General features: G+C 40.7%; 1 long non-coding RNA gene across 1 annotated transcript; it reads right to left on the reverse strand.

The window, feature by feature from the left end:
* Positions 1–6,355: 6,355 nt before the first annotated feature.
* On the reverse strand, positions 6,356–9,021 carry LOC143664671 (uncharacterized). The gene is made up of 3 exons (XR_013166573.1): positions 8,838–9,021; positions 8,541–8,645; positions 6,356–6,492 (listed from the first exon to the last, which is right to left on the reverse strand). It is a non-coding gene; the product is annotated as an uncharacterized LOC143664671 (long non-coding RNA).
* Between the last annotated feature and the right edge of the window lie 18,904 nt (positions 9,022–27,925).

Consider the following 27,925-nt stretch of genomic DNA (forward strand, 5'->3'; position numbering starts at 1 on the left):
TGTGGACATAATCTAATCAAGTTTCCAACCTACAGTACTGAATAGGCATTAAAAGAAAAGGCTGCCTCCACCAGATGGACCAGGATTAAGACATGGCTTTTCTAGGGGACATAATCCTCTCAAACCGGCACACCTGCCCTCTCCACATGGCTCCCTGTGATATTCCTCCTTGTCTCTGCTTCACTTCCTCTCCCTCTTCCACCCACTATACAGCTTTGCTACACCAAGTGTTCCTCTCTTATCATCTCTGCCCTAACTGTTCCGATAAGTGGATCCACTCCCACGACTCCAGTCTCTGGGCAGACAGACCAAGACCTACCATCTCTGATTGTGTGTTCCTCAAATGAATAGGCATTATTTTTAAAACTATTTCAGAACAGTCTTTTTGGGGATGGTGAACAGTGGAATAGGTTTCTTCACTGAAGGCTGTCTCAGAGCCTTTGCCAGCCTTTAAGGGGACAGGTGATGCCATGCTTCCCGCATCCCTAGAATATGTGGCCATCTGGGCAGGGGCTTGGCTGTCTACTTGAACACAGACCCTTGCAGATAGGGGAACTACATCAGTGTGTGGCAGGAAGGAGGCAAGGAAAAGTGACTACTCTTTGGAAATCACTTCCAACCCCATATCTTCCCTCAGAGGACCCATCTTCCTTTGAGGACACAGCTTCCTGAATTCTCTGCTCTGGTTGATCTGTACGTATTGCAAATTCAGCAGGTCCTACGCTGAACCCCTCTGTCCTCACAAGTCAGAAATGCTTCCCAGGTTCTGTATTTCTATGAATAACACAAGAATTCATGCATCCCCTAAACTTAAAAATTGGAGAGTCATCTCTGCCTGTGGCCCCCCAGCACTGCAGCTGGTAAATCTCCGATGGTGTCTCCAGAATCAGTCATCCATCCAGCAAATACTGAGCCCCTACTCTGGGTTATGCCCTGTTCTAGGCACTGGAGTTATAGTGAAAAAGAAAAAAACAACAACAGAAACCCTACTCTGTGGGGAGAGATGGACCATGAACAAATAAATGAAGCACAACACATAGTGAGTCAGACAATGATAAGTGTGCCGGGACAACACAAAGCATGTCCATCCTCCAGGAGCTTCTGCAGAGGGGATCCAAGACGCCTCAGCGAGAAGAAAGTATTGCCCTCTTCTGCAATCACATGGCCATAACCCTACTTAAAGCCTTTACCCCGCAAACACAGTATGCTCGGAATAAGTTCCAGGAACTTGGGTTCAGTCTTTCCTCTCTGTGACCCTTGCATTGCTTTTCCTAAGAATTCCTTCCTCAGGTGACAGCCTGTAGAAAAGGGGGTGTTCGTCTGTCCCCCACTGCCAGCACAGTCCACCTTTCCTACCTGACTACTGGACCCCTCCTCCCCCTGGACCAGCATGTCCACAAAGCAGTCTTTTTGGAGCCTCCTGTCTTCCAGGGTCCCCACTGGGTCGGCTCCGGGCTCTGCTTCCACCTTAGGAGCACTCACCTTCCCCACCCCTGTCCTTGCTCCCGACCCACCGTGACTCCATTTATCCTCTAGTGACCTCAACAGCAACTTTCCCACAGGGCCTTTCCTGCCCGTCAGCTGCATTGATTAAAGTGTTCTCCGCTCTTGTTTCCAGGCCATAAACCAGGGAGGGGTCACTTTCTCTTATTATCTCTGGGTTTCCTTTAGCTAGTGTCTTACACCAAGAAGTTGCTTAGTGGGTGTGTACCGAATACTAGGTGCCTCTCCCTCCTCTCACCGTTACCAGCACGGCCCTCCCTGGTGCTCCCGAGGTCTCAGACCAGGTGTGCCTGGGAACCCCAGCGTGCATCCTGCCTCTTCCATCCCTCCACATGGTGTATTTTCAATGCCTGTTCTAGATGATGAGGGCGAAGTTGTGCGCTCTCAAGTCCCTGGATATTGTGGGCTTCGCATTCTAGAATGGAAGAAAGACAGTGAAAAAATAACCCACGTGGGATATGATGTCCCAAAGCAGTTAAGTGGTACCGCAGCCACCCCCCACCTCGCCCCCCCCAAAAAAGTTTGCAGGATAAAATACGGCGTGGGGGTGGCAGAGTGACTGATGGGGCAGGGCTGCTCTCCTGGCACCTTCACGCGGGGGCCTGAGGGGAGAAACCGTGCAGCGTCCGGGAAGGAGTGCGCCAGCCCGGGGCGGGTGGGGCTCGGAGGCATGGCCTGAGTGGGGGCAAGTCCCAGGGCGGGGGTGCAAAGCCACAGGGCCGGGACCTCACAGCTCAGGCAGTGTCAGGCAGGACTGGGAGGTGGGGGGAGGCGGAGGGCAGTATAGGGAGGCAGCTTGGGGGCCTCACAGGTGCTGTCATCTGCACCTACCACTTTGGCCGCTAAGGACAAGGAACTGCTTTTAACAAATGTAGTGTCTCTGCTGAGTGGATTTTTATTTGGGGTGGGGTTGGAGGGTTGGTGGTTGGTTCTTTATCTTTGAAACAACACATTCTACACGCACGTTTGAGAAAGGAAATTCAAGAAAGGGTTCAAAAGCAGAGTGTACCGAGCTGTCCCCCCCCCCCCCCCACACCTGCCCCCTGGTCTGCTTGGCCCTGTGGCCTCAGAACCTTCATCAGAGCTGTAGCCCCTCCTGACTCGATGGCTGCTGTTCCTGTCCCTTCACTTTCAGCTTTTTTTTTGGGGGGGGGGGAGGGGGTGTCGGTGGGGGTGGACCTGCTCAGAAATCAGCAGCACCAGCAGCTTCAGGAGATGTTCTCGCTGTTGGATGCCTCCCTTCAAACACTGGTGACTGAGCCACTTTTGGCTAAGGGCTTAGAAATCCAACAATGTGCTCGTCCCAGCATTTCCTGCTCAGTGGGTCCCAACATCTGCCCACTGCAGGGTCCTGAACCCCACCCTGAGCTCCTCTCCCTGCCCCTCTGCCTGCTTCTGCTCTGCCCCTTTAACTCCCAAATCTATTTCCGGAAGCCCTGGCTGATGCTGATCCCCGTCCAGGAGGGAAAAATCTCTTTCGCAAACGAACTGAGAGCCTCCTTTTAGAGAAAATAGAGACAACGAGTTGTCAAAAGAAATAAAACAAAATAGAGGTACTGTGGCTAAGAAGTTTAAAATGGAGTTGGGTCGTTCTGGAGTTACTCATGTGCATGTATCAGCCAGATTTCACAAACTGCCCAAGTAGGCAAAGTCTGAAGTGACAATGTTCCTCAAAACCCTAAGGACATCTGGACAAGATAAAATCTTGTGGTTTACAAGATAAAGAACCCAGTAGTTACGTAGCCTGAAGGACAAAGTACCCACCAACCACCAAACAACTTGTCTAATATTTTCCTTTAAAAACCCTTGCCTGGAAATGCCAAGATGGGACAAGATTTGGGTTGCCACCTGAATCTATCCTCCCCCAATTGCAAGTCTAAGACCCCAAATAAATGCCTTTGCTGCGCTGCAGCTTACTTTGTTATTTCCCAGTTGAGAGTGGAAGAATAAACACCTCCTGAAATACCAGCTCTGCTTAGTGCTGGGAGGAAACAGTATACAGAACAGCATAAAACAATAGAGGGAGCAGAAGTCACTGTGCCCTGAATCGCCTTCATCCACTGCCCTTTCCTACCTCCAGGCCAGGGGCTTTTTAACTTTTTGGATTGTTCAGAAAGATGTGCATTTTACAGAAGTGTAAATGTGTGATAAGTATGAACTGAAACAAACTTCACAAAAAATTCTTACTAGAATGGAAGCATTCTATTTTCTGTTATATTTTATTTCAATTTTTAAAAAGGCTGGTCCTGATACAGTAAATAGTGTACAACTGCACTGATCTGTGTGTCTTAGTTTCCAGACTGCTTTGACAAATACCACATAGTAGGTCAACTTAAACAATGGGAATTTATTGTCTCTCTGTTTCGCAGGCTGGAAGGCTTCCCATGGGGTGGGTAGGTTACTGGATGGTGGGCAAGCTTGAGTTCACATTTGTTTTGGTTTGCTAAAGCTGACAAAATGCACTATACCAGTGCAAAAGCCAGCCAAAATCCCTGGCTTTTACAACAGGGATTTATTAACTTACCAGTTTACAGTTCTAAGGTCATGAAAATGCCCAAATTAGGGCATCATCAAGATGATACCTGGACTCTGAAGACAGGCTGCTGGAGATCCAGGACTCTCCTGTCACAGGGGAAGGCACACAGTGCTGTTGGTCGGTCCTTGTCTCCTGGGTTTCGTTATTTTCAGCTTCTGGCTGCTCCTTCTCTCAACTTCTCTGTGTCTTTTATCTTCTTATAAAGGACTCCTATGAGGAATCTCTATTGAAGTGCCTAATCAAAAGATCTCACCTACACGCAGGTCTGCACCCAAAGGGATGGGTTAAAAGAACATGATCTTTTCTGGTTCAAACCATCACACATGGTGATGCCATCTCATCTTCCAGGTTGCCCTGACTTTGGGCTCCTTCCTCTGGCTTTCTTTCTGGAAGTCCTCCAGTAATAGGATTAAGACCCATCCCGACGGCCATACCTTCACTAAAACTAACATCTTCAAAAGGTCCTATTTAGAAGGACTAAGAACATATTTTTTCTGGGGTACATAATTCTCTCTACCCTACCGTGGTTCTGCAGGTTGGGGAGGACTGTTCCATCCCTCTCGGGGCCCCTGCCTCTCTGTCTCCCGACCAATCCTCTCCTTACATTTCCTCTCTTGGCGTAGGTTTCCTGTGGCCCAAGAGTGCAAGGCCCAAGCTGCTTCTAGCTCCTGTGTCTCTCATGCCTATGTGGCTTAGCCCACTGTATTAGCTAGGGTTCTCTAGAGAAGTAGAATCAGCAGGAAATATCTGTAGATATAAGATTTATAAACATGCTTCACGTAACTGTGGGAACATAGAGTCCAAAATCTGTAGGGCGGGCTGTGAAGCTGACGGCTCTGATGAAAGGTCTGGATGAACTCCACAGGAGAGGCTCACCAGCCGAGGCAGAAAGAGAGACTGTCTCTTCTGAATCTTCCCTAAAAGCCTTACAGTGATTAGATTATATCACTCATTGCAGAAGACACTCCCCTTGGCTGATCAGCTGTGAATGCAGCAGACATGATCATGATTTAATTCTATGAAATGCCCTCATAGCAACAGACAGGCCAGCACTTGCTCAACCAGACAAATGGGCACCACCACCTGGCCAAGTTGACACATGAACCTGACCATGACACCCACCATCCCTCCAGACCTGAAACTCAGGAATCTAGCCCCCTCCCTGCCTCTCCTGACTTCAGCTAGGGCTTCTCTCAGCTATGCACCCACTCCCGATCAAACCTATGGACACCTGTCCTGACATGTGACTTTTCTCTAGGCATTATCCCTAGCTTCCTTCCTGAATCTGCTGCCTCTTCTTGGGTCCTGCTCTTTTTGCTTGTACAGAAGCATACCAAACTGCCACAGGGCCCATCATAGCTTTTTTGAGGGAACTGAGAGAGAATGTACCTGGAATTGCACACATCAAGCATTCAGCAAGTAGTGTACTATCACTGCTCTTACTCTTTATCACTGAGAAACCTGGGAAGGAGACTTGAATGATAAGTAATATCAGGAAGAATTGTCTCCTCAGCTCTTTTTCGCCAGCACCTGCTCATTCCAAGCCCAGTCCAGCCCAGGGTCCCCACTTCTCACAGGCCTTGGTCCCTTGTCCCTTGCCAGCAGGCATGCTGGGTGACCAGATGGTGTATAAAGACAGATAAGTCTGCATGTGCCTGTACAGTGTGTGTTTATATTAAGTTGTGTGTGGGAAACAGAAAAAATGTATTAAATGAAACATATGGATTCAACATGGATTCATCCAGCAAACACTCCTGGCCCTGCAGAATAGTCCAGGAACCGCAGGTGAAATAGGCAAAGTCCCTGTTCTCCAGAGTTTGGTGTAAAGTGGTACAACTGCATTTAAAAGCAAAAAAACGGGTGATAAATAACCTCCTCCCATTCACAAACCTTCTCTTACTCACTCAGAAATGTCACACACCAGGACATCTGGTTAAAGGCCAAATTGAATTTATTCAACTCCATTTGCTTTATCATTGATTCCACAAACATTTAAAGAGTCCTTACTATGTGGCTGCTGCTTAGATGCGAGAGATTCAGAACAGATGCGCATATACTTGTTTGACGCTCATTCAAAGTTGTGTTGAAGGAGACATAAGGGGTGACATAGACCCTAGAATTGGGGGCCCAACTTGGTGGAGGGAGGGATGTCAGGAAGCTCTTCTGTGGAGGTATTTTGAGCCGAGACCTCACATCACCCTTCCTCTTCATCATTCCTGAAGCTGCTGTAGTTTATTTCACTGCATTTCCATAACAAAGCTGTTCTAACAGATTTGGAATGTATGAAGTGAAAGTGAACTCCCCACTTACCTCCTTCGCACTCTCACTCCTTAATCGCCTGTGCGGAGTTGTTTATATCTCTTCTCTCTGTGTCTTCCCATCACCCTCCTCCTAGCACCGCTGCACCTTAATTGTTCTCCTTGGTTATCTTGGATTGTGCTTCTTGCTTGCCTCTGTCAGGGACAAATGGGTGCAACAAGACGTTTCCTCAAGGATCTGGAAATTAAATATCCCTATGAGTGAAAACTGGTAAAATTGATATAAAGAAAAGGAAATCAGCTGTGTGTAAACAAATAATGAGATTGTCCATAAAAGTGTGATCAAAGAGATAGGGAGTGTCCAAAATGTCAACAGACAGGACATTGGTGGAATCTCAGAGAGAGGTGTCGGGAATAGGGTGGTCTCCGTAATAGGAGCTGGCCAGCCTGGCAGAAGAGAAAAGGAGCCCAGGCACAGAAGATGGCAGTGCTTGTTTGGTGTTGTTCAGCAAGAGGCTCATGGGGAATCTGGAGGATCTGGGAGAAATGACCTCACTGCAGATTAGATGAAACTTCACTTGAAACTTGACACCAACAAAACAAAACAAAAACGCACAACTTCCCACTCCCTCGTCTCTGCATGCACGGAGAGCAATAACATTTCTGACCACTGTTCAGCCTTCCAGAGCAGAAGAACCACATTTTGGGGGCCTGGAGCTTATACAATGGGGGTGGGATGCTCTTTAAGAAAAAGGATACAAAATTATGAATACAACATAAAATACAAATGTGAATATGTATGTATCATGAGAGGAAAAGTTCAAAGAAACACATACTTTAAAAGGTTGACAACACAAACACTCCATCCTGAAAAATAACTTTTTAAAATCACATATTTGTGTATTCACCACCACGATCACTTCTAGAATATTTGCACTATTCCGGAAAAAGAAATAAAAAGAAAAGAGAAAAATCCCATATATCCACACCCCTTACGCCTTCCCCTTATTTACCACTAGATTGAGGTCCACCCAGTGTCAAGGCTTACAACAGAGGAAGGTTATATAAGACAGTGTAATAGTGACATATGTATGTCTATGGAATAAAACAAAACATCCAGAAGTAGATGCATATAAACATGGGCAACTGACTTTTTTTTTTTTTTTTTTGCAATATAGCTTTATAATCATTATCAAAGATCAGGGCTGCTAGATTATAGATCAACAACTTCAGGTATTTCCTTCTGGCTGTTCTAAAACACTAGATACTAAAAAGAAATATCCATTGAGTGAGTCAGTAGTCACAGTCATTTGTTAAATCCTAATTTCTCAGTTGTACTTCCTTCCTCTCATCTGATCTTTCAGTCTTCAGGGATATCTCATAAACGACCATTTGAGTTCTTCCTGCTGGAAAGGGGTGTTCACCTGCTGATATAGAGGAAGGAAACTGGTTGTTGTTCTTGGATATATATTTTTAATTAATGAATTCCCTGGGATCCCTTTATATAGTTTTTCTTACATATTTTGACTGTGTACTCTTTGACTGCTTTTTCATATATTATTGTTTTTAAATTGAAGAATAATTACATTCAGTTAAATGCACCTTTTTTGCATATAGTTCTATGAGTTTTGACAAATGCATTGATTGGCACAACCAGCGCCACAGTCATGATTGAAAACAGTTCCATCATCCTTTCCCAAACTCCCTCATGTTGCCCCTTTGCTTCATGCCCCAGCAACCCCTGCTCTATTTTCTGTCCCTACAGTTTTGCCTTTCCCAGAATGTCATCAAATTTGGATTATGTAGTGTAAAAATCAAGCTAAGTTTAGCTTTCACACAAGGTGATGCACGCAGGGAAAGGGGAGGGCCTCTGACACAAGCCTAGAACTGGCACCAAATTCTTAATGGCCAGGGTCATCAAAAATGCAAAACGTAATCAAAGGGGGAAGTTTCAGCAGGAAGTTCAAATTAGTTTGACTATCCAGATAGGCTGTAAACTCTGGAGTGCCCAATCAGCAGAGAAACAGGGGAGGGGCTGTGAGTTAAGTGTAGGTACAACCGTTGTGGCTTTCTATTGTTTGGTGCAATAGCCACCATTTTGTGTTCGGCTAGGCACCCACTCTTGCAAGACTGAATAAATTCTTTTATTCTCCACAATCGGATGAGTGTTTGTTCTCCTTCAGGTACAGTGTTCTTTCTAACATATAGCATATAACCTTTTGAATCTGGCTTCTTTTACTTACCCAGACTTAGCAATTGAGATTCATCCATTTTGTCCAGTAGATCGATATTCCTTTACTTTTTATTGTATGACTTCTTGTAATATAATTTTTATAATCTCATTATCACTGTATGATAAATAGAAAAATAATTCCATCATTCCTCGATCCTGATTGATCAATATTTTTTCATCATTGATAATTTTATTGTCAACAATGAAAACCAAATCCTTACCTTACAGTTCTACACACATGACAAATGAAGAGTTTCATTCACCACTATGCACATATTTCTGGTGCCAGCTGCCATAAGACACATACCTGTCTCAATGCATCTCTGGGTCTGTTTTCCCATGTCACTGCACTTGGTGAGTCACCAAAGTGAGGACAAGTATATTCCTAGAAGACGTTCTTGTACCAGGATAGCCAGAAACAACTTAATTTTATATAGAATTTACTGAGAACCATGTAAATGTATCCCACAAAATCTAAATGTAACATCCACTTGAACACTTAGACGGAGTCTGAAAAGTTCCTGTGGCCACTCCATTGCATCATCACAAAGGAACTTGTGATGTAGGGGAACTCAAAGGAGGCAGACGTCATCACTTATTACAATTAAAATAACCCTCATTTGCAAAATTTAGAAAATGAGATGATTTGCATGACAGCCTTAGGTACACCACACCACTTCAAAACATGGTGCTGCCAGTCTTTAAATTTAGCTGTTCTATGGATGTGTAGTGGTATTTCCTGACTTTAATTAGCATTATTCTGATTATTGGGGATGTTGAGCATATTATCATGCTTGTTGGTCATTCATGTATCTACTTTTGTGAAATGATTGTTCAAATCTTTCTGCTCATTACTTATTGAGTTGTTTGTCTTCCTGTGACAAAGTTTTAAGTGTTCTTTGTATATTCTGAACACAAATAATTTATCAGGAATACATATTGCAGATATTTTCTCTCAGCCTATGGCTTACCTTTGTATTTATTTAATGGTGTCTCTTGAAAAGTATAAGTATTAACTTTTTAAATGCAATTTTATCATGATATATTCACACACCATATAATCCATCCAAAGGTACAATCAATGGCTCATGGTATCATCATATAGTTGTGCATTCATCACCGCAATCAATTTTAGAACATTTTCATTTCCCCAAGAAAAAAAAGTTTTAAAGAACACTAAAAACATCTCATACCCCATCCCTCCCTATTACTTATTTATTTATTTTTTTTCTGGTCTTTATTTTCTTACACTGGATAAAGGGAGTGTCAGTCACAAGGTTTTTACAATCACATGGTCACACGATAAAAGCCATATAGTTATACAATCATCATCAATAATCAAAGCTTCTGGAAGGCAGTTCAACAGTTTTAGGTCTTTCCTTCTAGCTATTCTAATACACTAGAAACTAAAGAGTAACATCTATATAAGGCATAAGAATAACCTCCAAAATGACCTCTCAATTCTTAGCCACTGGAACTTTGTTTTGTTTAATATCTTCTCCCTTTCTGGTCAAGAAATCATTCTCAATCACACAATGCCAGGGCCAGGATCTACCCTGGGAGTCATGCCTCACCTTGCCAGGGAGGCTTATGTTCCTGGGAGTCAGGTCCCATATATGAGAGAGTGTTGAGTTTATTTGCATATTTGGCTTAGAATGAGAAGCTACATCTGAGCAACAAAAGAGGTACTCAGGCATGACTATGAGTAGGCTTAGCTTCTCCTTTGCAGGAATAAGTTTCGTAAGGGCAGGCTCCAAGATCAAGGGGTTGACTTATTAAATTGGGAGTCTCTAATGCTTGCAAGAATATCAGGAATTATTGAGGTGGGGAAGTTTTTCATATTTTTCCCTAGCACCTCAAAGAGTCTTTGCAAAAAATACTTTTTTAGTTTCTTCCCAAAATACTCAGCAATGTATCAGAGTATTATATTAATTTGTATAAAATAACATGATTTCAATGAGACTTTGCACTTAGCATTGATACTAAAATGATTTGAGGCTTCTGGAATGATGTAATGAATGAATGTATTTTGCATGTGGGAAGAACATGTCTATGGGAGTCCAGAGTGTGAAATGTTGGGGATTGAATCATGGTCCCAGAAAAGACATGTTTAGGTCCCAAACCCTGGTCTGGTGGATAGGACCTTTGAAGATGTTATTAGTTAAGGTGTCCCCAAATTGAATGTCCTTCATTATGTCCTTAAGCCAACATGATTTAAGACATTATAAGCAAAGAAATTAGGCACAGAGAGAAAACCACAGGAGCAGCCAGAAGCTGGAAGTCAAAGAAACCCAGAAGGGAAAGGAAAAGATACTGCATGTGTATTGCCATGATGAAAAAGCAAAGGAACCCCAAGGATTACCAGCCAGCCAGAAGATACTGACCAGGCAGGAAACAAGCCTTCTAGCTGCTGAAACCTTGAGCCAATAAATTCCCATTGTTAAGATAACCTATTGTATGGCATTTGTTTTAACAGCTGGAAAACTCTAACATCATTTATTATAGTTTGTAAATATTGTGGGTTTCTATTCCTCATGCTTTGTTAAGTATTCGTAATCTATGTTCATGAGGGATGTATTCCATGAATTTTTTCTCAATATCTTTACGAGGTTTTAGTATTAGGGGTTTAGCCTCATAAAATGAGTTGGGAAGTCCTTCTTTCACTATTCTTTCACTAAATCTATCTAAGATTGGAATTTGTTCCTTAAGATATAAGATTGTTAGTCTTCTCTAAGAATTGTTTCTTTTATGAAGTAATGTTCCTTGTCATGAAATCTATATCATCTGATATTAAATGTGGCATGGCATAGCCATTCCCACTGTCACCAGACAAAGGCCATGGATTCTTATGCCCAATGCATTCAACAACCAATTCCTGAGACACCAGGGTTTCAAGGAGTTTATTACCACACATGTAGTAGGAGAGCAGTTGGCCTAGTGGCCCAAAATCTGTCTCCTGGAGTTTAGGGGATTTGAGGTTTTTAAGGATTCTAGCAAGGGGAGATGAGGTCATTTCGGATAGTAAATTCAAAGCAGAAAAGAAAACATTGTTAACATAAGTTGAAAGGAAAGAAGGCAGAGCTATCTATATTTCAGTAGCAGAGCTTAATGCATATGGTTTACAAATGTAAGGGACTGAGGCCCTTCCTTAGCTTGAGCTTATAAGAAAATAACCAGATAAAGGATATAACAGCTCTTACAGTCACACAGACACCAGATAAAAGATAACGGTTTTTACAATCCTTCCAGATGTCCAAAGAGCTTAATGATAGTTTAGAGCTTTCTGGTATTCCCCTCTGTCTAATCTACAAAAACAAAAGGAGCATCTATATAATGATTGAGTATTCAGAATCATCCCTTAAATCCTGATTTATTGGCTATACAATCTTTTTACCTTTTTTAAAGAACATTTTTATTATAAACAATTAACAAACATTCTTGACATACAAACATTCTTAGCATGGTTACAATCAATGGCTCACAATTGCATCACATAGTTTTGTATTCATCACCATGGTAATTTTTTTGAACATTTGCATCTCTCCAGCAAAAAAAAAAAAGAAAGCAGAAAAAACTCATGAACGTCATACCCCCAAAAGAAAGAAGAAAGAAAAAACTCATACATGCCATACCCCTTACCACTCCCTTTCATCAATCACTAGTATTTCAATCTACTCAATTTACATCATCCTTTTACTTTTAACCTATCTGCATCATCCTTGTCCAGAGAATATAATTGGCTCTTTCTTTTTTATCCATTTTTGACAATCTATATATTTTAATTAACATGTTTAGATAATCCATTTGTAATGTAGTTCTTAATGTGGTTGGATTTGTCTGCCATCTTGCTATGTTTTCTGTTTGTCCCATTTTTTTTTCTTTTCCTGCTTCCTTTTATCCAGTGTGTTTAGAATTCCTTCTTAGCTCTTCTACTGGTTCATTAGCTTTACCTCTTCATTTTTTACAGTAGTTTCACTATTATAGTTGGAGATTTCGATTTTGCTCTGGCCATGACCCTGGGAGTCATTCAAGACTCCTCCCTTTCCTTCAACCCCCACACTGAGTCTCCCACCAAGAACTACTGATTCCACCTTCAAGTGTTATTTCCATCTATCTACTTCTGCCGTGTGTGCTGTGTCACCATGTTTGCATAAGATGGCATCATTTCCCTCATGCAAAACTGCAATACGCTCTCAAATGGACTCCCTACTTTTATACCTGCCTCTCCCAATTCTTTCTCCACTCAGCATACAAAAAGAATTTTTTAAAATATAAATCTTCACAATGATCCAGAAATCAGAATAATCATTTGATATTTTCGACAATGTTGGGATGGAACAGGACTGGTATTGTGACAAGTCTTCATACTTTCTGTCTCATGGCCTTCCTCTACATACAGCTCTGCTGTTCTTTTTTGAACATTCCCTTGTTTCCCCCCAGTTTTTCTACTAGCTGGGTATCAACTGCTTGGTCAACTGTATACGTGGTCCTCTACTCCTAAATTGTAAACATCTGTTTTGTTGTGAATATAGATGTGGCTATTCCCTCTGTGGCTGACAGAGAGAGTAAGAGGATATTAATAAATTCCATGTCCTCATTCACCCCTCTTGCAGGGTAAGAAGAGGTTGTTCCATGATGAACTGTGCCAAACCCCACACATCATGGTGGCACCTTCTTGCTTGTAGAAGGCCCAGGATTAGTGTCTTCTGGAAATGCCATCATGGAGCCTTGCTCAGGTTTTGTCACTTTCTGTAATTCACTTTTTAGATAAAGAGGTAAAGGTGATAAAACTATATATAATGGTGTATTCTGAATCTTTCCCGAAGAGTAACTTGTACAGAACTTGAAATTCTAACACAGACAGCTTGGAAACAGGAAAAATACATGAAATGACTGTTTTTCAAATACTAAACAATGGGATTTTGTTCCCTCAGAAGAATGATAAAAATTTGTGAGCCTCACAATAGCCTTGGATATCTTTCTGGAAGCACACCTTTTTCAGAAAATAGAGGAGACACCACCCAATTCATTTTATGAAGCCAGTATTGACCTGCTACCAAAATAAGAAAGCACATCACAGGAAAAGAAATCTTCTATAGACTAATAGCTGATATGAATATAAATGCCAGTCTAATTAAACATATGTATGTGTATGTGTGTGTGTGTGTGTGTGTAAATAATGGCCAACTGGGATTTTTTACAGGAATGCAGTCTTTAACTTTGGAAAATCAATCACTGTTATTTACCACTTGAACAGAATACAATAGAAAAATTGTACGACCATCTCAACAGATACAGAAATGGATTTCACAAAATCAAACATCCAAGCATGATGGAATCTCTCAAAAAGCTAGGAATACAAAGGAAGTTATATAATAAAGGACATCTATGAAAAATCTACAACTAATATAGAGGGGCCACCATTTAGTTCATCTTCTTCTTAGAGGTGAAAGACTAAACATTTCTTCCTTAAGATTGGGAACCAGATGAGGATGTCTGCTCTCAAAATTTATATTTAAGTGTGTATTGGAGGCCATGGCTGGTGCAATACAGCAAAGAAAAGAAAGGAATAAGTCTTCATTTGCAGTTACATAAGAGAATATCTAAGAAATCCACATAAATCTATTAGCACAGAAAGTGAATTTGACAAATTCATAGGATATAAGGTTATACAGAGATAAATTACATTTCTGTATATTAGTACAAACAATTGGAAAATGAATTTAAATACGTTATTTACCATATCATCAAAAGCTGAAGTATTTAGGGAAAAATTTAACAAAATATATGAAATTCTTGTATGCTTAACACTATACAACATTGCTGAGAGAAATTAAAGACTTTAATAAAAAGGCGAGATACACCATAACCAGAGATTAGATTTAACATAAATTTATCTATAGATTCATTGTAATCCCAATTAAATCCCAGAAAAGATATTTGGTGAAAATTGACAAAATGATTCTAAAATTAATATGGTAATGTAAAGTACATAGAAAAAGAAGAATACATCTGGAGGATGCTACTACTTCATTTTTAAAATTACTGTCACTAACCAGTATTCAAGTGTGTGTGGTATTTTAAAAAATCATCTTAAATATGTTGAAAGGGTTAAAAGAAAACATAGATGAAGAAATAATGGAAATCAGGAAAAGGATAGCTGAACACATAGAGATATCATAGAGACATGGAAATTATGCAAAGGAACTAAACAGCTGAAGACTGCAGTAACAGTAGTTAAAAGTTCCCTGGGGGTTACAACAGGCGATTGGAGCTTCTAAAGGAATAATAAATGAACTTGAAGATGTGGCCATTGGAACCACCCAGTCTGAGGAGCCTAAAGAAGAAAGAATGAAGAAAAACAAGCAGAGCCTGGGAGGAAGTGAGGGACACAATCAAGCATATCAACACATGCGTTGTGGGAGTCCCAGAAAGAAAAGAAAGCGAGAAAGGGACAGAAAGAATATTCAAAGAAATAATGGCTGAAAACGTCCCAGATATAGTGAAATACAAGAAGATCAGTGAACTCCAAATAGGATAAACACAGACTTACACTACGGGATATTACAATAAACTTTTATTATTTATTTATTTATTTAACATGGGCAGGCACCAGGAAACGAACCCAGGTCTCTGGCATGGCAGGTGAGAACTCTGCCACTTAACCACTGTGGCCCACCCTACAATCAACTTTTGAATGCAAAAGATAAGAGAGAATTCCAAAAGCCACAAGAAAGAAGTAACATGTCACATATAAGAAAGGCTCACTAAGATTGCACTGATTTCTCTTCAGAAATCATGGACGCAAGAAGGCAGCGGGATGGCACATTTAAAGTACTGAAAGCAAAAATTGAGAAGCAAGAATTCTATATCCAACAAAAGCGTCTTTCAAAACTGAGAGAGAGACAACTTCTGGGAAGACAGAGGAGTAGGATAGGTCGAGTTCACCCCTGCTCCGAAGAACAGCTAGAGAAGGAACAACAAAAAAGACCAGGAGAGTGATTCCAGGGTGTAAGTGACCTGGGAGGGTCTTCACACCACATAGGGAGACCCTGGCTGAAAAAGCAGAAGAACTGAGACACAGAGAACCGGAGACCAGCCAGCTAGTGCAAATAGCCTAGCATGTCCATTTCCAGGTGGAGGCCCGAGTGGTCAGGGGTGCAGGACAGGGAGACAGGGACAAGGAAGTAAGCCAAGGGGTGTTCCTTGAGCGCCCTTCCCTCATGTGCGCTGCCCCCACCCCATGACCTGTGACTTTCCCCGACACCCACGCACCTGAACCCATCAACTGCCCTCCCACCAGGCTCCAAGCACCTCCCCGCAATCTGCCTCCCCACCCAACTTGGCCACCTCCCCTCCCCCAAACCCTGCGCATGCATGCAAACCTGTCCCAGCCAGACACACCTCTCCTATGCCAAGTACACAGTCTTGTCCTGCCCTTCCTGAGACCACATACCCTCAGCTAGCCCCTCAACCCCCACCTCCCTGTCCCTGACCCCTGTAGGCAGTCACCTGCGCATCCAGGCTGCAGATGCTCTTATTCATACCCAGGCCACACCCCCACCCAGCCCACAGAGTTGCTCAACCCCACCTGCATCCCCCTGAGCTTTGCACACCTGCACATCAGCATCTGGCCCCCAGACACATGCATGCGCACACACTCACTCACACTGTGCCCCCTAAGATCTGGGCAAGCACTGACCTGCACATCTGGGCCACCCCAACCCCAGCTCACGCAGGCACAATCCCACCCCACAGGCACCCACACAGGGCCCTGCTACCCCAGATCCACGCACACCAGAGCTCTGCCCCACAGACCCGTGCACACCAGGGCCCCGACCCCCAGATCCACACACCAGCACAACTACATCCTCCTTGCCGAGCAACAACATATCCATGCACGAACCTCTTGAACCATGCACCCCATCCCTGATGCCCCACACACATGCACTCCCTTGGCCCACTCCACAGCACAAGCGCCCTTCTCCCACACCTGGCAGGTGCTGTCAGGCATATTTGTGCTACATAGCCTCTGCCCTGTACAAGCGAATGCCCCTACCCCACCACAACCCTGCATCTGCGGACCTGAGCCAGGGTCCTGCCCACCCAACATCACCCACCACTGACACAAGTCCCACAACCTCCCTGACCTGTGCCTTGCCCCTACATCATCATGCATCTGCATCCCAGCCCCCCTGGAATGCTCCTCCTGTGCAAGGACACACTTGTGTCCCAAATTCCTCATGCTCTGACATCTGTGCCCTGAACTCCACACTCTGACACCCACAACTCACATGCTTCACGTGCCCACCCGCATCCTGCCCACATATCAGCCCCAGCAGAGCTGCTCAGCAACTCATCCACTTCCTGCCATGCCCTAACTCTGTGTCCCCCAGGCTGCACCCTCTTCCTGTGCTCCAAAGTCTGCCTCCACTGCATATTGCCCCCATGCTGTGGCACTCACATCATGTGTCCACAACTCCATGACCCACACCCCACACTCACATGCACCAGCATAGAGTCACCGACTCATGCCTATACCTGAAGTGCAATCCATCACTGCACTGTTGTGCCCCTCCTCACACCACACATACTGCTCCATACCCATCCCACAAATACGAAGCTTTAGACTACTGAAGGAAATGAACATCCAAAGAAACCTTATCTAGATGTTTACATGCCATGAAGGCAATAGAAAATCACTAACCATATGAAGATGCAGACAGATTATAGCTCAGTCTAATGACAAGATTAAAACACTGAAGGAGACAAAGACTTTGGAACAACTAATCAAAGATGCTCACATAATTTTACTAAATAAAATCAGTGGGATGGCTAATGACATAAAGGAGAACAAAAAGATACTAGAAAAGCATAAAGAGGAATTTGAAAGAATAAATAGAAAAATAGCAGATGTCACAGAGGTTAAAACTGCTGTGGACCAAATAAAAAATATACTATAGACACACAAGAGCATATTTGAAGAGGTAGAAGAAAGAATAAGCAAACAAGAGGGCAAGTTAACTGATTTCAAACACACAAAAGAACAAATGACAAAAATAATGGAAAAATTTGAATTGGGTGTCAGGAAAATGACAGACAAAACAAAGTGCATAAATATAAGAATTGTTGGTATTCCAGAAGGAGAAGAGAAGAGTAAAGGGCTAGGAAGATTAGTGGAGGATATAATGGGGGAAAACTTCCCAATGTTTATAAAATCATAAATATGCAAATCAAAGAAGCCCAACGAACTCCAAATAGAACTCCTATGATCCAAGCAGGCCTACCCCAAGACAAATACTAATCAGTCAGCCAAATGTTGAAGAGAAACAGAAAATCCTGAAAGTGCCAAGAGAAAACAATCCAATACATGCAAGGGAAACCACATAAGACTGAGTTTGGACTACTCAACTGGAAATCTGAAGGCAAGAAGGTAGTGGTATGATACACTGAAGATCCTGAAAGAGAAAGACTTCCAGCCAAGAATTCTCTCCCCAGCCAAATGTCCTTCAAAACTGATGGAGAAAACAAAATAAATAAATAAATACATAAAAATAAAATAAAACTGATGGGGAGATTAAAATTTTCATAGACAAACAAAGGCTGAGAGAATATGTCAGTAAGAGACCAGCTATACAAGAAATACTAAAGGGAGTTCTGCTGGCTGAAAAAGAAAGACAGGAGAGGGAGGCCTGAAGGAGGGCACAAAATTGAAGAGTACCAGTAAGGACAATTTAAAGGATAAAAAGAGAAAGAGGGAAAAAGAACATATAAATCTGACAAATAAAATCCAAAGGATATGATGGTGGATTCAAGAAATGCTTTTCCAGCAATAACTGAATGTTAACAGACTAAACCTACCAATTAAAAGATACAGATTGGCAGAATGGATTAAGCAATATAATCCAACTATATGCTGCTTGTAAGAGGCTCATCTTAGACACAAGGATACAAACAGATTGAAAGTGAAAGGATAGAAACAGATGTTCATGCAAGCTGTAAACAAAAGAAAGTAAGAGTAACTATACTAATATCAGACACAACAGACTTTAAATGTAAAGACATCATAAGAGACAAAGAAGGACACTATATATTATTAAAAGGGACAGCTAAGAAGAAATAACAATCATAATAGTTTGTGCTCCCAATCAAGGAGTCAAAGTATATGAGACAGAGATTGGAAAGACTGGAGGGAACAATAGACATTTCAACAAAAAAAATAGTAGGAGACTTCAATATACCACTCTCCTCTATAGCTAGAACAACCAGACAGAGGATCAACAAGGAAATAGAAAACTTAATCCGATGAATGAATTAGACCTAAAGACATATATAGGTCAACACATCCCCAAACACCAGGATATACAGTCTTCTGTAGTGCTCATGGAACATTTTCCAGGATACAGCATATGCTGGAGCACAAAACAGGTCTTTATAAATTTAAAAACACTGAATTATTCAAAGCACTTTCTCTGACCATAGTGGAATGAAGCTGGAAACAAAAAACCACCAAAGAATGAGAACTTTCACAAATAAATGGAGATTAAATAACGGACTCTTAAACAATGAGTGGGGCAAAGAAGAAATTGCTAGAGAAATTGGTAGATATCTGGAGATGAATGAAAATGAGAATACAACATATCAGAACTTTGAGGATGTGGCAAAGACTGTGCTGAGAGGGAAATTTATTGCCCTAAATGCTTTTATTAAAAAAGAAGAAAGAGCAAAAATCAAGGACATAAGTGCTCACCTGGAAGAATTGACAAAGAATAGCAAACTAACCCCAAAACAAATAGAGAAAGAGAAATAACAAGGATTAAACAGAGTTAAATGAATGGGAGAAGAAAAGAATAATAATAAGAATCAATAAAACCAAAAGTTGGTTCTTCAAGAAAATCAATAAAATCGATGGGCCACTAGCAAGGCTGACAAATTAAAAAAGAGAGAGGATGCAAATAAACAAAATTAGAAATGAGAGAGAGGGGTCATTACCACACCCTGAAGACATAAAAAAATTATAAGAGGATAGTATTAATAACTATACACCAAGAAACCATACAATTGAGATGAAATGGACAAATTCCTGGAAATACACAAACAAGCTACACTGACTGAAGAAGAAATAGAATATCTCAACAAACCAATCACAAGTAAAGAGATTCAAACAGTCATCAAATATTTTCCTAGAAAGAATAGCCCAGGACCAGATGGCTTCCCAGGGGAATTTTATCAAACATTCCAAAAAGAACTAACACCAATCCTGCTCAAATTTTTCAAAAAAAATGAGGAAGAAGAAACACTACCTAACTCATTTTATGAAGTTAACATCACTTTAATACCAAAACCAGGTAATTATGCCACAAGAAAGTAAAACTAGAAAAAAAAACACATAAAAATAAAAGAGGAAAGAAATCTACAGACCAATCTCCCTAATGGACATAGATGCGAAAATTCTCAACAAAATACTAGCATATCGAATCCAAGAGCACCTTAAAAGAATTATACACCATGACCAAGTAGAGTTTATACCAGGAATGCAAGGATGGCTCAACACAGGTAAATCAATTAATGTAATACAGCACATTAACAAGTCAAAAGGGAAACCCCATATGATCATCTCGATTGATGGTGAAAGAGCATTCGACAAAATTCAACATCCTTTTCTAATAAAAACACTTTAAAAGGTCAGAATCAAAGGTAACTTCCTCAACATGAGAAAAGGCATATATGAAAAACCTATAGCCAGCATCGTACTCAATGGTGAGATGCTGAAAGCTTTCCCCCTAAGATCAGGAATGAGACAAGGATGTCCTCTGTCATCACTATTATTCAGCATTGTACTAGAAGTTCTAGCTAAGGCAATCAGGCAGGGCAAAGAAATAAAATGCATCCAAATTGGAAAGGAAGAAGTAAAACTTTCATTACTTGCAGATGACATGATACTATATTTGGAAATCTACAGCAAAGTTTCTTGAGCTAATAAACAAATTCAGCAAGGAGGCAAATTATAAAATTAATCTGAAAAATAATTAATGTTTATATAAATAAGCAAATGATCTAACTGAGGAATCAATAAAGGAAAAAATCCATTCAAAATAGCAACTAAAAGAATCAAGTATCTAGGAATAAACTTAATTAGGGATATAAAGGACTTGTAACCAGAAAACTATATAACATTGTTAAAATAAGTCAAAGAAAATATAAATAGATGGAAAGACACTTCAAGCTCATGGATAGGAAGGGTAAATGTAGTTAAGATTTCAATTCTACCCAAATTTAATCTTCATATGTTTGTGAAAGTTTTCATTCTTTGGTGGTTATTGATACCCCACTTCAATTCATTTGTGACCAGAGAAAGTGCTTTGAATAATTTCAATGTTTTTAAATGTATGAAGACCTGTTTTGTGTCCCAGCATATGATCTATCCTGGAGAATGTTCCATGAGCACTAGAAAAGAATGTATATCCTGGTGTTTTGGGGGTGTAATGACCTATACATGTCTGTTACGTCTAATTCATTCATCAGGTCATTTAACTTCTTTATTTCCTTGTCGATCTTCTGTCTGGTTGTTCTATCTATAGAGCAGAGTTGTGTATTGAAGTCTCCTACTATTATTGTTGAAACCTCTATTGCTCCCTTCAATTTTGCCACTGTCTGTCTCATGCACTTTGGACCTCCTTGATTGGGAGCATAAACATATATGATTGTTATTTCTTCTTGGTGAATTGTCCCTTTTAATAATATATAGTGTCCTTCTTTGTCTCTTATGATATTTTAAGGTCTATTTTGTCTGATATTAGTATAGCTCCTTTCTTTCGGTTACAGCTTGCATGGAACATCTTTTTCCATCTTTTCACTTTCAATCTATTGAAAGTGTCTAAGATGAGTCCCTTGTAAGCAGCATATAGCAGGATTATATTTCTTCATCCATTCTGCCAATCTGTATCTTTCAATTGATAAGTTTAGTCTGTCAACATTCAAAGTTATTACTGAAAATGTGTTTCTTGAATACACCATCTTATCTTTTGGAGTTTATATGTCAGATATCTATATTCTTTTCCTTCTTTCTCTTTTTATTCTTTAAATTGCCCTTGCTGGTACTCTTCAATTCTGTGTCCCCCTCCAGACCTCCCTCTCCTGTCTTTTTTTTTCAACCAGCAGAACTCCCTTCAGTATTTCTTATAGGGTTGGTCTCTTGTTGAAAACCTTGTTCAGAATTTGTTTATCTTTGAAAATTTAAATCTCTCCTTCAATTTGGAAGGACAATTTGGCTGAGCACAGAATTCTTGACTGGAAGTCTTTCTCTTTCAGGATCTTAAACATATCATACCAGTGCCTCTTGCCTCCATAGTGCCAGTTGAGCAGTCTGAACTCAGTCTTATGTGGTTTCCCTTATATGTAGTAGATTGTCTTTCTCTTGTCACTTTCAGGATTTTCTACTTCTCTTCAATATTTGACAGACTGATTAGTATGTGTCTTTGGGAAGACGTATTTGGATTTATTCTATTTGGAGTTCATTGATCTTCCCAACCTTCATAAATGTTGGGAAGTTTTCCCTTATTATATCCTCAACTAATCTTCCTAGCCCTTTACTCTTCTCTTCTCCTTCTGGGACACAGATGATTTTATCTACAGCATCTCTGATTTCTATGAGATCTGTTATTTTCTGTTTATTCTTTCAAATTCCTCTTTTTGCTCTTTTAGTGTCTCCTTGATCCCCTTTATGTCATTAGCCACCTCATTTATTTTATTTAGTGAAGTTATATGAACATCTTTGATTAGCTGTTCCAATGTCTATGTTTCCTCTGCTGTTTTAATTTGATCATTAGGCTGGGCTCTATCTGTCTGCATCATGATATGCTTAATAATCTTCTGATGTCTTCATGGCATGTAAATATCTTGATTGGTTTACTTTGGAGGTTGATTTCCTTCAGTAGTCTAAAGCCTTGTAGTTGTGGGATGAATGTGGAGCAGAATGCGGGGTGCAGGGTGGAGCACAACAGTGTGGTCATGGGTTGCAGTGCAGGTATAGGCACAGGTTGGGGATGTTAGGCTGGTACTTGTGAGCATGGATAGCCTAGCAGCGGGGAGGATGTGACTATGTGGGTGCATGGGTCTGGGGGATGCGGGGCCCTGGTGCCTTGATCTAGGGCATGGGGCCCTTTGTGCACATGTGCAGAGCTCACAGCAGCTGGTCGGTGTTGTGCCTGTGGGGGCTGGAGGTGGATGTGGCCCAGCTGTACAGGTTAGCACTTGCCCAGAGCTGGGGGTTGTGACTGGGGGTGCGTGCACTTGCACAGTTCTGGGAGCACCGTAAATTGAAGTACACATGCGTAGAGTTCAGGGGAGGGGTGCAAGGGCATTGTACAGTTGTGTGGGCTGTGGGCAGGTGTAGCCTGGGTATGGAGGTAAGTACCCACAACCTTTATGTGCTGGTGACCACCTGCAGGGGGCAGGGAAAGGGAAGTAGGGCTCGGGAGGGGCAGGGCGAGACTGCAGTTTTCCAGAAGAGGTGATTGGGCTGGGCAGGTGGTGGGGTGGGCACGTGTGGGAGGGGTTGGGGGAGTGGGGGCAGGTGATGGGCTTCAGGTGCGTGGGGTGTGGGATGAGTCTAGGTGCGGGGCTACGCAGGTGAGTGTAGTGCATTCAAGGAACAGGGCTTGGCTTACTTCCTGGTCTCCATCTCCCCATCCGTGCATTCCTGAGGGTTCCGGGCTTCTGCATTAGGCTGTTCTCTCCTTCTTAGTTCTTCAGCTTTTGCAACCAGACCTCCCTATGTGGCAAAGAGGATTCTTCCAGGTCACTTACACCCTGGAAATCGCCATCTCAGTTGCCTTCCCATTCCTTCTCTAGCTGCTCCTTGGAGCAGGGGTGAACTTGAGCTATCCTATTGTGCCATCTTTCCAGAATTCCCTCAATTCTCTCCAAATTGATCTACAGATTCAATGCAGTAACAATCAAAATTCCATCAAACTACTTTGAAGATTTGGAAAAGCTAGCTACTAAATTCATCTGGAAGGGAAAGAGACCCCAAATAGCTAAAAGCATCCTAAAAAAGAATGAAGTGGGAGGATTAACACTCCCTGACTTTAAAACTTATTATAAAGCCACAGTGGTCAAAACAGCATTGTACTGCCACAAAGACAGAAGCATTGACCAATGGAATTGAATCGAGAGTGCAGAAATAGACCACCAAATCTATGGTCAACTGATTTTTTAAAACTTTTTTATTGTATAATATAACACATAAACAAAGCAAAGAAATAAAAAAGCAATAGTTTTCAAAGCACTCTTCAAAAAGTGGCTATGGTCAACTGATTTTGACAAGGCCCTCAAATCCTCTGAACTGGGACAAAACAGTCTTTTCAATAATTAGGAATGGAAGAGCTGGACTTCAAAAGAAAAGAGAATGACAGAGGACCCCTATCTTACACCCTACACAAAAATTAACTCAAAGTGGATCAAACACCTAAATCTAAGAACTAGCACCATGAAGCTTCTAGAAGAGAATGTAGGGAAACATCTTCTAGACCTAGTAATAGGAGGTAGCTTCCTAAACTACCCAAAGCACAGACAACAAAAGAAAAAAATAGATAAATGGGAACTCCTCAAAATCAAATGCTTCTGTACCTCAAAAGACTCTGTCAAAATGCTGAAGAGGTAGTCAACTCAATGGGAGAAAATATTTGGAAATCACACATCAGATAAAAGTTTGATATCAAGTATATATAAAGAAACCATACAACTCAACAGCAAAAGAACAAGCAACCCAATTATAAAATAGGCTAAAGATATGAATAGTCATTTTTCTGAAGAGCAAATACAGGTGGCTCAAAAGCACATGAAGAGATGCTCATTCTCATTAGTTATAAGGGAAATGTAGATCAAGACTACAATAAGATACACCTCACACCTACGAGAATGGCTGCTATTAAACAAACTGAAAACTACAAATTTTGGAGAATATGTGGGGAAATTGGGACACTTACGTACTGCTGGAGGGAATGTGTAATGGTATAGCCTCTTTGGAAGACAGTCTGATAATTCCTCAGAAAACTAAATATCGAGTTGCCCTATGACCCAGCAATAGCACTACTTGGTATATACCTAGAAGAGCTGAAAGCAGTGACATGAACAGAGATTTGCATATCAATATTCATAGCAGCAGTATTCACAATCATCAAAAGATGGAAACAATCCAAGAGCCCATCAACAGACGAGTGGATTAACAAAATGTAGCATATACATACGAAGGAATACTATGCAGTAGTAACTAGTAAGATGACCTGAAGCACATGACATGATGGATGAGCCTTGAGGACATAATACTGAATGAAATAAGCCAGACACAAAAGGACAGATATTTTATGATTCCACTTTTTATGACCACGGTAAAGGTAAAATCAGAGGCTTATGATACAGAATATAGAGGACCTAGAGATACACAGAAGCATGAGATGGGTGAACAGTTAGCTAATGTGGTTGAACTTAATTTTTTTTTTATTAATTAAAAAAAGAATTAACAAAACAATTAGAAATCATTCCAATCTACATGTACAATCAGTAATTCTTAATAACATCACATAGTTGCATATTCATCATTACTTAGTACATTTGCATCGATTTAGAAAAAGAAATAAAAAGACAACAGAATAAGAATTAAAACAATAATAGAAAGAGAAAAAAAAAAAAAGCAAAAAACCTATACCTCACATGCAGCTTCATTCAGTGTTTTAACATAATTGCATTACAATTGGGTAGTATTGTGCTGTCCATTTCTGAGTTTTTATATCCAGTCCCGTTGTACAGTCTGTATCCCTTCATCTCCAATTATCCCTTCTCTTTTTTTTTTTTTAATTAACGGAAAAAAAGAAATTAACCCAACATTTAGAGATCATACCATTCTACATATGCATTCATTAATTCTTAACATCATCACATAGATGCATGATCATCATTTCTTAGTACATATGCATTGGTTTAGAAGAACTAGCAACATAACTGAAAAAGATACAGAATGTTAATATAGAGAAAAAAATAAAAGTAATAATAGTAAAATCAAAACAAAACAAAACAAAACAAAACAAAAACCTATAGCTCAGATGCAGCTTCATTCAGTGTTTTAACATGATTACTTTACAATTAGGTATTATTGTGCTGTCCATTTTTGAGTTTTTGTATCTAGTCCTATTACACCGTCTGTATCCCTTCAACTCCAATTGGCCATTATCTTACCCTGTTTCTACCTCCTGCTGGACTCTGTTATCAAGGACATATTCCAAATTTATTCTCGAATGTCTGTTCACATCAGTGGGACCATATAGTATTTGTCCTTTAGTTTTTGGCTAGACTCTTAGAAAAAGAAATAAAAAGACAACAGAATAAGAATTAAAACAATAATAGAAAGAGAAAAAAAAAAAAGCAAAAAACCTATACCTCACATGCAGCTTCATTCAGTGTTTTAACATAATTGCATTACAATTGGGTAGTATTGTGCTGTCCAGCATAATGTTCTCTAGGTCCATCCATGTTATTACATGCTTCATAAGTTTATCCTGTCTTAAAGCTGCATAGTATTCCATCGTATGTATATACCACAGTTTGTTTAGCCACTCTTCTGTTGATGGAGATTTCGGCTGTTTCCATCTCTCTGCAATTGTAAATAACGCTGCTATAAACATTGGTGTGCAAATGTCCGTTTGTGTCTTTGCCCTTAAGTCCTTTGAGTATATTCCCAGCAATGGTATTGCTGGGTCATATGGCAATTCTATATTCAGCTTTTTGAGGAACCGCCAAACTGCCTTCCACAGTGGTTGCACCATTTGACATTCCCACCAACAGTGGATAAGTGTGCCTCTTTCTCCGCATCCTCTCCAGCACTTGTCATTTTCTGTTTTGTTGATAATGGCCATTCTGGTGGGTGTGAGATGATATCTCATTGTGGTTTTGATTTGCATTTCTCTAATGGCCAGGGACATTGAGCATCTCTTCATGTGCCTCTTGGCCATTTGTATTTCCTCTTCTGATAGGTGTCTGTTCAAGTCTTTTTCCCATTTTGTAATTGGGTTGGCTGTCTTTTTGTTGTTGAGATGAACAATCTCTTTATAAATTCTGGATACTAGACCTTTATCTGATATGTCGTTTCCAAATATTGTCTCCCATTGTGAAGGCTGTCTTTCTACTTTCTTGATGAAGTTCTTTGATGCACAAAAGTGTTTAATTTTGAGGAGCTCCCATTTATTTATTTCCTTCTTCAGTGCTCTTGCTTTAGGTTTAAGGTCCATAAAACCGCCTCCAGTTGTAAGATCCATAAGATATCTCCCAACATTTTCCTCTAACTGTTTTATGGTCTTAGCCCTAATGTTTAGATCTTTGATCCATTTTGAGTTAACTTTTGTATAGGATGTGAGAGATGGGTCTTCTTTCATTCTTTTGCATATGGATATCCAGTTCTCTAGGCACCATTTATTGAAGAGACTGCTCTGTCCCAGGTGAGTTGGCTTGACTGCCTTATCAAAGATCAAATGTCCATAGATGAGAGGGTCTATATCTGAGCACTCTATTTGATTCCATTGGTCGATATATCTATCTTTATGCCAATACCATGCTGTTTTGACCACTGTGGCTTCATAATATGCCTTAAAGTCAGGCAGCGCAAGACCTCCAGCTTCGTTTTTTTTCCTCAAGATGCTTTTAGCAATTCGGGGCACCCTGCCCTTCCAGATAAATTTGCTTATTGGTTTTTCTATTTCTGAAAAATAAGTTGTTGGGATTTTGATTGGTATTGCATTGAATCTGTAAATCAATTTAGGTAGGATTGACATCTTAACTATATTTAGTCTTCCAATCCATGAACATGGTATGCCCTTCCATCTATTTAGGTCTTCTGTGATTTCTTTTAGCAGTTTTTTGTATTTTTCTTTATATAGGTTTTTTGTCTCTTTAGTTAAATTTATTCCTAGGTATTTTATTCTTTTAGTTGCAATTGTAAATGGGATTCGTTTCTTGATTTCCCCCTCAGCTTGTTCATTACTAGTGTATAGAAATGCTACAGATTTTTGAATGTTGATCTTGTAACCTGCTACTTTGCTGTACTCATTTATTAGCTCTAGTAGTTTTGTTGTGGATTTTTCCGGGTTTTCGACGTATAGTATCATATCGTCTGCAAGCAGTGATAGTTTTACTTCTTCCTTTCCAATTTTGATGCCTTGTATTTCTTTTTCTTGTCTAATTGCTCTGGCTAGAACCTCCAACACAATGTTGAATAATAGTGGTGATAGTGGACATCCTTGTCTTGTTCCTGATCTTAGGGGGAAAGTTTTCAATTTTTCCCCATTGAGGATGATATTAGCTGTGGGTTTTTCATATATTCCCTCTATCATGTTAAGGAAGTTC

Source organism: Tamandua tetradactyla, chromosome 20 (genome assembly GCF_023851605.1).
Source record: "Tamandua tetradactyla isolate mTamTet1 chromosome 20, mTamTet1.pri, whole genome shotgun sequence".
NCBI classification, from domain to species: domain Eukaryota; kingdom Metazoa; phylum Chordata; class Mammalia; order Pilosa; family Myrmecophagidae; genus Tamandua; species Tamandua tetradactyla.